This window comes from Rhinopithecus roxellana, chromosome 3 (assembly GCF_007565055.1).
Source record: "Rhinopithecus roxellana isolate Shanxi Qingling chromosome 3, ASM756505v1, whole genome shotgun sequence".
NCBI lineage: Eukaryota > Metazoa > Chordata > Mammalia > Primates > Cercopithecidae > Rhinopithecus > Rhinopithecus roxellana.
Window position 1 is genome coordinate 160508094 of NC_044551.1, and position 10907 is coordinate 160519000.

The window sequence follows — 10907 nt, forward strand, 5'->3', positions numbered from 1 at the left end:
GACCCAGCCATCCCATTACTGGGTATATACCCAAAGGATTATAAATCATGCTTCCAAAAAGACACACATGAACACGTATGTTTATTGCGGCACTATTCACAATAGCAAAGTCTTGGAATCAACCCAAATGTCCATCAGTGACAGATTGGGTTAAGAAAATGTGGCACATATACACCATGGAATACTATGCAGCCATAAAAAAGGATGAGTTCGTGTCCTTTGTAGGGACATGGATGCAGCTAGAAACCATCATTCTCAGCAAACTATCACAAGAACAGGAAACCAAACACTGCATGTTCTCACTCATAGGTGGGAACTGAAAAATGAGATCACTGGGACACAGAAAGGGAACATCACACATCGAGGCCTATTGTGGGGAGGGGGGATGGGGGAAGGATAGCATGAGGAGATATACCTAATGTAAATGACAAGTTAATGGGTGCAGCACACCAACATGGCACATGTATACATATGTAACAAACCTGCACGTTGTGCACATGTACCCTAGAACTTAAACTATAAAGAAAAAAAAGTAGCACAAACTTTCTTGGTGACTATCCCAGGTTATACTACTTGTGAGTCAGCATCTCCAAGGCAGCATTTTGATAGGCATTCTTATGACCACCAAAGTTTTAGCTTCTTTTTCCAAAAAGTGAGGATAATCAGACCTACCTTATGGGATTGTAGTAAAGAATGAATAACATAGATGTAGGGCACCAGAAGAAGCCAATCAATGATATTATTATTATTATTTTAATTATCATTTTACTTTTCTTCCTTCTTCTTTAAAGAGTTTATAGTTGGATAATGTGGATGAATGTTACATACCTCATAGACTTGTATTCACAATTCAAAACCCTCAAACTTTTGTAAATTTGTGAAAAACTCGTTTGGTGACAAAAACTGACCTGCACTGACATGAGGTATTTATAGTTTTTATGATCCCATTTACTGGGAATAGTCATATACTCATATATTGTACTATAGATCTTAATGGATTTGGTTATTGGGTACCTCCCCTTTTATAAATATAAAAATTTCCAGATTCAGTGGTACATCTTGTCCCAAGGACTTTGTAGAAGGAACTGTGGAATTGTACAGTCTGATTTCCACAAAAGGCCCCGTATCCCATAGTAAGTGTCCACTATGAACAATTTAACAATACTTCTGATCATATTAAATTGGAGTTAGTCATTTGAATTGTATTGTTTTTGTTGTTTTGTTTGTATTTAATTGGAAATGTATTTTGGATATAAATTTGTTCAAAATTATGTATATTTAGTATTAATTTCTAATTTTGTGTTTATAATATTGAGGTACTATTATAATAAAAGTAATGTAAGTATATAAAAAATTGAAAAGGTAAAGGGAAAAGAAGAACATTTTATAGTTAAAATTAACTTGAAAAACACTTTAAATGAGCCCACAGGAGAAAAGATAGTTTCACCTATGATTTTAACAATATATGCGTATATATGTTTGTGTGTGTGTATATATATATATATATATGCATGTGCGTGTGTAGCATTATATGCATATATAAGTATGTAACATATGCTCCAATAAAGATTCAAAAGCTTAGTCTTCCTCCCAAAAACTCTGCTTATTTTTCTCTTTTGCTAAGAGCGTATGGACCCCACCCAAGTTGAATGGGCTAATGAGGCATTCAGTATGTTTATTAGGAAACCCTACCTATATCCATAGTCACAGAAATGACTGATTTCATCACTTGACTAGTCTTTTAACTAATTCCATCCTAACCCCTTTAGTGACCACAAGTGCAAGAGGCTGGAAGAAACTAATGAAATGAACCAGTTGGTGCAGAATAATACAGATAGAGCTTCAATCAGAACATTCACATATTCACAGAGAAAACCAGCAAGAAAAGTTTAAATGTAACACTTGCGGGACAATTTAGGACAGTAGTTGCATGCAAAAGCCAGACAGATAAGGAAATATATCAGATAAACAGGGCATTCGAAAGAAAACAATGCAGGCTGATGAGGGATAGCAATTGAAAGTATTTCCAGTATCAGAATATAGATAGGCAGTGGTGGGGCCATGGTGATTTGCACTTTAACTGCAACCCAGAGTCACCGTATCTTCTGTTTTCATATTTCGAGAAGAGAAAGAGAAAGCTGGGGTTTTAGGTGAATTCTTCTGACTTCCTGTATTGGCAATTAATTTAATAAAAAATAGTGTGGGTCAAATAAAATACAGCTGTGGGCCAGATCTCATCTTCAGACCATCGGTTTGCATACAGAGTCTCAGAATCTGGATGACAGTCATTAGCATCCTGAATAAACTTGGTCCCCTATTTCTAACACTGGTTGAAGTAATAGAGTGAAAGAAGACAGGAACTCTTGTGGTAAATCATATTATTTTCATCTGAGGTAATAGCTTTGGCTGTGGCTCAAGCATTCACTTCTGGAAGCCAGAAATCTCTCCCTGTCCTTGTTAATATTTTTGGCTAATCTTTGTAGAAATTAAACTGGATTGGAGCAAATTGGAATGGATACTCAAGGACCAGTTGAGGGCTTTATAAACCCTTCCTTTCAAAGTGAATCCCAAACTGAAATTTATTCTCTTTCCATTTCCTTCATCTAGACTTCTTAGAGTAGTATAGGGTGCTGAATGTTTAACAATGAGTGTTTCTTTTGGTCCATCTTTGAGATCGATCTGTTTCATCAACAAATGACAATCATTTAATGATGGAATGTTTTCTCTCATTTCCATGGAAACACAATTATTTGGCAACAGATTTGCAAAGTTGTTAAAGAAGACAGCTTTTACCTTTCAACCCTGGCTTGTGATACATTTCTTCATGCAGCAATATGCATTGGGTGCCTGTAATGTACTAGATGCTATTTTAACTGCTGGGAATAGAGTGGAGACTCAGACAAATTTCCTTGATTCCTGTTAGTAAAAGTTAAATCTACAATAATACATTTGATGCCACTTCTAATACATACATTCAAAGTGGAAACATAAAAATATATATTGCACAAAGCCAAATATAAAACCCTAGACTACCCTATCCTCAGAGGATAGAGGAAAAGACTGTAGTCATCTACAGTCTTCCCTGTAGACAAGGAAAAGAAGCACAGAGAGGGAAAGACAGACAATGAAGTAAGATAGTAGTGAAAATGGTGAAATTAAAACTCCTACCAATGCAGGTGAGCACAGACAACTCTGCATCAGGTAGTAAGAGACTCCTTCATTTACGTATCTCCAGTTGTCAGCTCTGTATTTCACAAATTAGAAACTGATAAACAGAAATGGCTACTTTAGTGGAAGTTGAGCTTACCATTCACTTTACTTGCATTAGTAACTGGATTTCCCAGGCAAGGTTGGAAGAAAATCCCAACTGGAATGAATAAGCCAGTAAAAATGTGCAAGTAATAATCACAGCTTAGTTTTAAGAGACAAAAAGACTAAAAACAAGACTGTGACAATATAAACAAAGATTAAAGATGATGTCTGCTTATGTAAATGTCTCCAGTAAAAGAAACTACAGACCTGGGTTCTAATGTGGTTAAATAACTGCTGCTCTTCTTGACTTCATCTTTTGTATCATGCTTTTGCTGAATAAAACTCTTGACAAATCAATAGGTTGGGTGAGATCATCAAAGCAAAATTATTTTACAAGGCAAGCTTCCCTATCAGCTGGCTCTCCCAAGGCAGATTACAGCATTTGTCTCAATGAACATCAAATTAAACAGTTCCTGTGTATTTCTGGAGGTAAAGTCTGAAAGTGCAAAAGCCAACATGCTAAGAAACTTTTTTTTAAGGATTGAGAAACATTTCCCCCAGCTTACAAAGACACAGTTTTGACTATAGCTTTTTTTTTTCTCCCCTAAAACTCTGTCTGCTAAAGGGAAGGGGGAGACTAGCTTAGCTGAGCCTAAGCCAGGAATCTCAGTGTGTCTCAAGGTATGTGCCTCCCCAGGCATCTATTTCATGGGGGAAAAAAGAGTTTGAAGGAAAGTTTTAGTGCAGGTGATGATATCGATAGATCCTGGGGATGAAGGGCAGGAAATCTGGTACATCTTCCTCAAAAAGGCCTCATAGTGTGAATTTCAGTCCTGGACGGGCTATTTTCTTCACATCTGGGTGGAGCCCAGTTCAGGGTTTGGGAGCATTGGGAACCAAAGGGAAGGTGACCCATTTGGCAGTGCCTCGAGGGCTGCAGTATTAGGCGCTCCTGAATGTTGCTTTGTAGGAAGAGAAACCACATCGCAGAGGAAGAGTTGAGGCATCATTCTGAAGGCAGGTGAACTTTCCAGAAGGCCAGAGTGAAGGATCATGGATAGGCTCGCCTATGCGGCACTCCCCAGGGATGCCCCAGGCCGCCCTGCAGAACTGGGGAAGGGGTCAGAGTGGTGTGGTTTCAGATCTGAGAAATTTGAATATCTGTGTTACTAGGCTCTTTTTCATCTCCAGAGCCTCTGTCCCATCTCCCTTTTGGCTTTTTATCTCCTCCTTCTTCATAATTCTTCCTTCTAGGAGAAGTAGCCTAACCTTGCCAAAGTACAATTTTTTTTTCTAATAAATACACTTACGCATTTCTTAAAAATCAAGGCTGCCCTGCTGTGCCCTCTTGGCACTAAGGAAATAAATAACCAGAGGGGGCACAGCTAGGGAAAGAGGAAAAAATCAGATCTCAAGACAGATTCTTTGAACTACCCTTTCTCCATTCCCAACTTCCACCCCCCTATGGCTCTTAGGACATAGCACCTGAGCAGGCACCTCAGTCCGGGTAGAGTGTGACCGGCACCAGGGCATGTCTGCCCTACCCAAGAAGGGAGACAGTCCCTGCGGTCACTTGTTTTCAGCCCTTGATGATCCCAAGACCTGTTCCCCACACTGCACATAGTTTTTCGCTTTTGGATGTCCTGGTGGGAGATGAACTTGGGATAACCAAAGCCCAAAGAACTCTCATCCAGGGAGCCCCCCCAGGTGCCCGGCTTCTGGAAATGCTTCCAGTTTGGGCCTGGGTGGAAGGTCTCAGTGACCTGCTGTGGTTTAGCCAGCCCAGAGTCGCTCTGATCCAGCAGGCAGAAGGTGACACGGCGGGCAAAGGACCACTCAAGGAGATTGTCAAAGGCACCAGGCAGCAAGTCAACGTACAGTGAGAGGCGTGTGCCCTCACCACTGCCTTTGCCATTGAGGAATGCAGACACCTGCAGCTTGTAACCACACTTATGTGTGTAGAAGGCTGGGCTGAAGCACTCAAGGTTGGGCTTGGCCTTGGCCTCCTGTAGCTGCCGACCATAACTGCCAGTCTTCCAGATAAGCACACCATCACTGCCCACTGATAGCTCCTCCAGCTCTTGCTGAAGGTCCTGCTGCTCCTGCCATTGCCAGCTCAACAGAGCACACATCATGGCTAGATGTAGCTTCACACTCTCCTCCACATGCTGTGCCATTGCCCACTTAGGGCACCTGTGCTTGCAGCTGGAGTCTTTGAATGAGCATAGCACCAGGGCGCTGCTACAGCTGTCCTTCAGATGGCCTGGCAGGTCCTCCTGAGCCACAGTGCCCACACTACAGTACAAATTTTAATCCGTAAAATTGGGAGAATGATAACATCTACTGTAAGATGATGCATGTATGTGCTTAAGTGCGTGGCATACTGTCAGAGTTCAATAATGACTGAATCTATTATTATTCTACTTGGAAACACTCCTAATCGATTTGAAAGCAATTAGCTAAAAGCTGGTTATTGTTGGCTTCTGAAAGATAAGGGGCATTGGTGAGGCACAGGATTAAATTGACAGAGAAGTCTGTTGGTGGGTATATCCAGGATTATTCTGTCCTTGTGCCAATCTGCTTAGATGTCTTTGAGAAAACGAGCAGGAGAGGCAGAGCACATTAGACAGTCAGAAGATATTTAGCGAACGCCTCCTACGTGCTAGCACTGGAAATAGAGCGATGGATGAAACTACCTACATATTCTCATAGAGCTTACAAGGAAACAGGAAAGGCAAATATTAAAGAAATGTCAACTCAAATACTCATTAATTGCAGGTTGTGTGGGGTATTACAAAATGCCCACTGCCTACTGACCCATTTGGGCAACATTTTGTATCTTCCCAGCAGATTGCCAGTCCAGAAATCAGATTCAGTTTTTCTTAAACAGACCCAATTTTCCCTGGATTCAGATCCAGGTCACTTACTACTAAGATCAAATTTAGTTTCTGAGTCTCGGTTACCTTATTTGTAAATTGGGGATATTATAATCATTCCAATCTCAAAGGATTATTGGCGGGTTCATTAATTGAAGCCTAGGTGAAATCTCCCTCAATGCCTGGCTCATGGTGAGTCCCAGTAAATGCTGTTTCATCCCTTTTTCTAGTGTAGAAACACATTAAACTTACGAGTGGGCTGCTCTGAGTATCAAACTTGAAGACAAAGATAAGATGAACACACATACTCCTCACGTGTGAGGTTTGAGCTCTTAATTCAGAGAAATGAGTGTATTAACAGAAGAACTTTTTTGGCAATGTTACTGAGTCCTCTCTCTCTGGATTGTTCCGTGTCAATTGTATTTTAAACAAGCTATGAATGGGAACCAAATCAAAACCATTTTGTTTTAGCAGCAGCAGGTTAAAAGTTGTCTTACTACGTTGTCTGAACTACATCATCCAATAAAAGTCTAAGGCCGGGAGCGGTGGCTCATGCCTCTAATCCTAGCTACTTGGGAGGTTGAGGCAGGAGAATTGCTTGAACCTGGGAGGTGGAAGTTTCAGTGAGCCGAGATAGCACCATTGCACTCTAGCCTGGGTGATAGAGCAAGACACTGTCTCCAAAAAAAAGGCTAACCCCCCGTGAATAGGGAGGGTTCATGGTGTGCCTGTGGGCCTGGGTGTGTGTGGCAGGTCGTGAGGGGTTGGAAGGTGGTAAAGGGATACATCTATGTGGGAATTTGATTTAATGTAAGGGCCAGACTAAACCTTTGTGAAACGAAAACTCAGTGATCATCAAATTATGAAATTGGCAAGCTCTATTCAAACTATTTTCATAACAAGTGGTTTAGGGAGCCAACAACTTATTGGGAATTATTAGGAAATAATAATTTGCTTATCTAACTGTGCCATGTTTCTAGTTGACAATTTCAGAACAAATTGGCAATTTGGTCAATGATGGCATGATATTAAATAATAATAATATATTAAATTAGGCTTAGAAGGCTAGTGAGTGATCATTTCTTCCAGCCCTTGTTAATATTGGTATTCTTCACTTTGTAAACATATATCCTCACATACAATATTTTAATGTACTTTATTATACTTTAAACAAAGGTCATTTAATAATGTGGGTGATTTCGGGGATCTAACTTTTGGTATTTTAAAATGCCTATTGTCATTAGTTGCTATGGGCAAGAGCAAAAGAAAAGAAAGTCTTGTATTTGCCTTCAGCAATTTCATAGCTTTCATCTTTAATTGGTTAAAATTGGCAAAGGATTCTTTTGAAATGTGTGTTTGTTTATCAATGAGTGTGCCTGATATTCTAAAGTAGGTATTTTAGGGAAGTTTGTGGACAATGCACTGCTGTGATTAACCAGGGCTTTATAATTTACAATAGGCTGGTGTTTAAGATGTTTGGTAGAAACAGAAGGACTCGCAAACACGATCGTTCTTTTTGTCTGGGAAAACTGTGTAAGATTATTTTAGTAATTTGGCTCATTACTTTAATATAGCTGAATATCAAAACATTCAGTTGTGAAACCAAATAATGTGTGGATGCTATGTTTCTGCAGACTTTAGGGATATGGATCACAGATGTCGTTTGGAACCAGCTGAAACTCAAAGAGTGTTTTTAAATAACCAATAAACTCTCAGTATTAGCTAAGGTACTTGAAAATTTCTACCATAATATTTAACCAAATTCTCATTTCTTTTTATTACTTAAAAAAAAGTATTATGTAGGCTAACATCAATTTTGCCAGCTGGCTGGATCTCTGATATTTATACATTTTCGTATGCAGATTTTCAATTTTTAACATACAGATTTTCAATATTTAGTTGAAGACCATTACTTCATCACTTGGCATTTAGAGGGATAGTCATCAAAATTGTAATTTAGGCCAGACACCATGGCTCATGCCTATAATCCCAGCACTTTAGGAGGTCAAGGCGGGTGGATTACCTGAGGTCAGGAGTTTGAGACCAGCCTGGCCAACATGGTGAAACCGCGTCTCTACTAAAAATACAAAAATTAGCCAGGCATGGTGATAGTCCTGCTGCTCAGGAGGCTGAGGCTGGAAAGCTTGAACTCAGGAAGTAAATGTTGCAGTGAGCCAAGATTGCACCACTGGACTCCAGCCTGGGCAACAGAGTGAGACTCTGTCTCAAAAAAAAAAAAAAAAAAAAAAAAAAAAAAAAAAATTCGTTTTATTATTTTGTGTGTGTCCTGCTTTATATTTATGGAGAAACTAAGGACTAGATAGTTGAGAAAGATTAGTTAAGATTTTCAGTTTGCTTGGGTATGGATGAATTTTGGATATTTTATTACAGTCTAAAGTTTCGTAAGTTTATTAGGTCATATATTTCTACAGGGAAAAGTTCTCATTGTAAGGCAAACAGAAAAATTCATACCTTCATGACCATTCAACTCATTTTTTTTAAAGATTCATAGTTTAATGGTCAATAAAACATGATCCAGTTGTGATGCAAAACAAAACAAAACAAAAAGTGAATTTCTTGCATTGAAATATCACCAAAAAGTCCATAACAACAGACTTGAGAGACGCTAGCTATTTTTGCCTAGAAGTTGAATTTGGAAATTCAAACAGCTTGACACCAACTTGAACTTTGAAACATTCTCGGGGTCTCTTAACAAACAGCTGTGAAAAATATGTGAGCAGCTGAGTGCCTGAGCATTTATTAATCCCAAACAAATGGGCACACTAGGAAAGGAAATGTAAAGTAACTTCCCAAGTGTGTAAATTTGAAAGCTTGTAAAATTTTTTGAACTAATTATTTTTCTGTTGCCAATACACATTTTGGTGCACTTGAAACTACAAAATTTTCACTGAATAGCAGGACAAATTAATTGATTCTCTAGGTCATTCTGGTGCTTTGAATATAAAGAGTTTAAATTTTCAACTATATAACTTACCATTGTGGTAGTAGTTAAGCCATCCAATTTAGAGAAAAATTGTTATACTTTTCTCAAGAGGAAATGCTGCACCCTAACTAGATGAAGCCTTGGGATAATCTCTAATTGAAAGAGTTTCTACTAATGTCACTATAGTTTGGATGACTGTCTGCTATTACTTTCCAGAAGCTAAGGTTTATCTCTCCATAAAAGCAATGCCCTTGGGTCCCCTGTATGGCCATATAAAAGTGAACCAACTGCTTTTTTTTTTTTTTTTTCTTTTTTTGAAACAGAGTCACTCTGTCGCCCAGGCTGGAATGCAATGGTGCCATCTCGGCTCACTGCTGCAAGATCCGCCTCTTGGGTTCACGCCATTCTCCTGCCTCAGCCTCCCGAGTAGCTGGGATTACAGGCACCTGCCACCACGCCCAGCTAATTTTTTATTTCTTTTTTTTAGTAGAAACAGGATTTCACCATGTTCTCCAGGCTAGTCTCGAACTCCTGACCTCAAGTGATTCGCCCGCTTGGGTCTCCCAAAGTGCTGGGATTACAGGCGTGAGCCACCGTGCACAGTCTACTGTTTTAAAGTATGAGGACGTCTTAGGGCAAAATTATATTTGAATTAGGAAATTATATGTCCTCAATTTAGTATCAGTTGGAGTTTTTAGTTCAAACCAGAGGTCTCTTGTACCTTTGTGTTCATAATGAAGACTTTTCTCTCTGGGATTTAGGTCCACCCTTCTTGGGTTGACACGTTTCTGAAAACTTACTTGGATCTTGCATACAGAGTAACTTGCATGAAATTCTCCTTTCCTGGGCACATAATCATACTGTTTAGATGCCAAGGCCTACATCTGTTTTGAAAGCCATTTCAATTGGCTGCTCCAAATAGCTCTAGGACTTAACTTCTCTTCATGAATCATTCTGTCTTTTCAAATCCTCCAGATTGGTTTCTTCAAGTTTCAAACTTCAACTCAACAAACATTTACTGTGGTCCTTCCATACTAGTGACAACATTAGAAATAAAAGCTAGATAGAATCTTGGTCTCTGCTCTTATTCTGATCTCTCTGTCTGAGGGGAACTGCCATGAAATCGAGTAACTACTACACCATGGTTAAGTGCTATGAGAGTTGGTTGAAAGGAACAAAGAGAAGAACCAGTAACCACATTGAATATTAGGCTCTATCACTTCCTTACTAGCCTTCTGCCTTGCATAGGCTGTGGAATTTCCCTGAACCTCAGTTACTTCTTCTGTAAAACTAGAATATGCATGTGACATGCCACATAGGATTATTGTGAGGACTAAATGAGATGGCCAAAGTACACCTCTTATCATGGTGCTTAGAGTATAGGCATTTGCCATTAATGCTCAACTACTGTTATTATAATCATATAATGCTTGTGATTTACCAAAGTGTATTTATGTATTAGAAAATTTATTTTTTATTTTTTATTTTTTATTTTTATTTTTATTATACTTTAAGTTCTAGGGTACATGTGCATAACTTGCAGGTTTGTTACATATGTATATTTGTGCCATGTTGGTGTGCTGCACCCATCAACTCGTCAGCACCCATCAATTCATCATTTATATCATGTATAACTCCCCAATGCAATCCCTCAGCCCTCCCCCCTCCCCATGATAGGCCCCAGTGTGTGATGTTCCCCTTCCCGAGTCCAAGTGATCTCATTGTTCAGTTCCCACCTATGAGTGAGAACATGCGGTGTTTGGTTTTCTCTTAAGGGACTTCAGAAATAATGTAGTTCAATAATAGACACCTACATCAGTCAGGGTCTAGTGAGA

The 10907-nt window shown here is 39.2% G+C and overlaps 1 pseudogene; it reads right to left on the reverse strand.

Annotated features, from left to right (window-relative positions):
• Positions 1 to 4194: 4194 nt before the first annotated feature.
• On the reverse strand, positions 4195 to 9931 carry LOC104681864 (annotated as a pseudogene).
• Between the last annotated feature and the right edge of the window lie 976 nt (positions 9932 to 10907).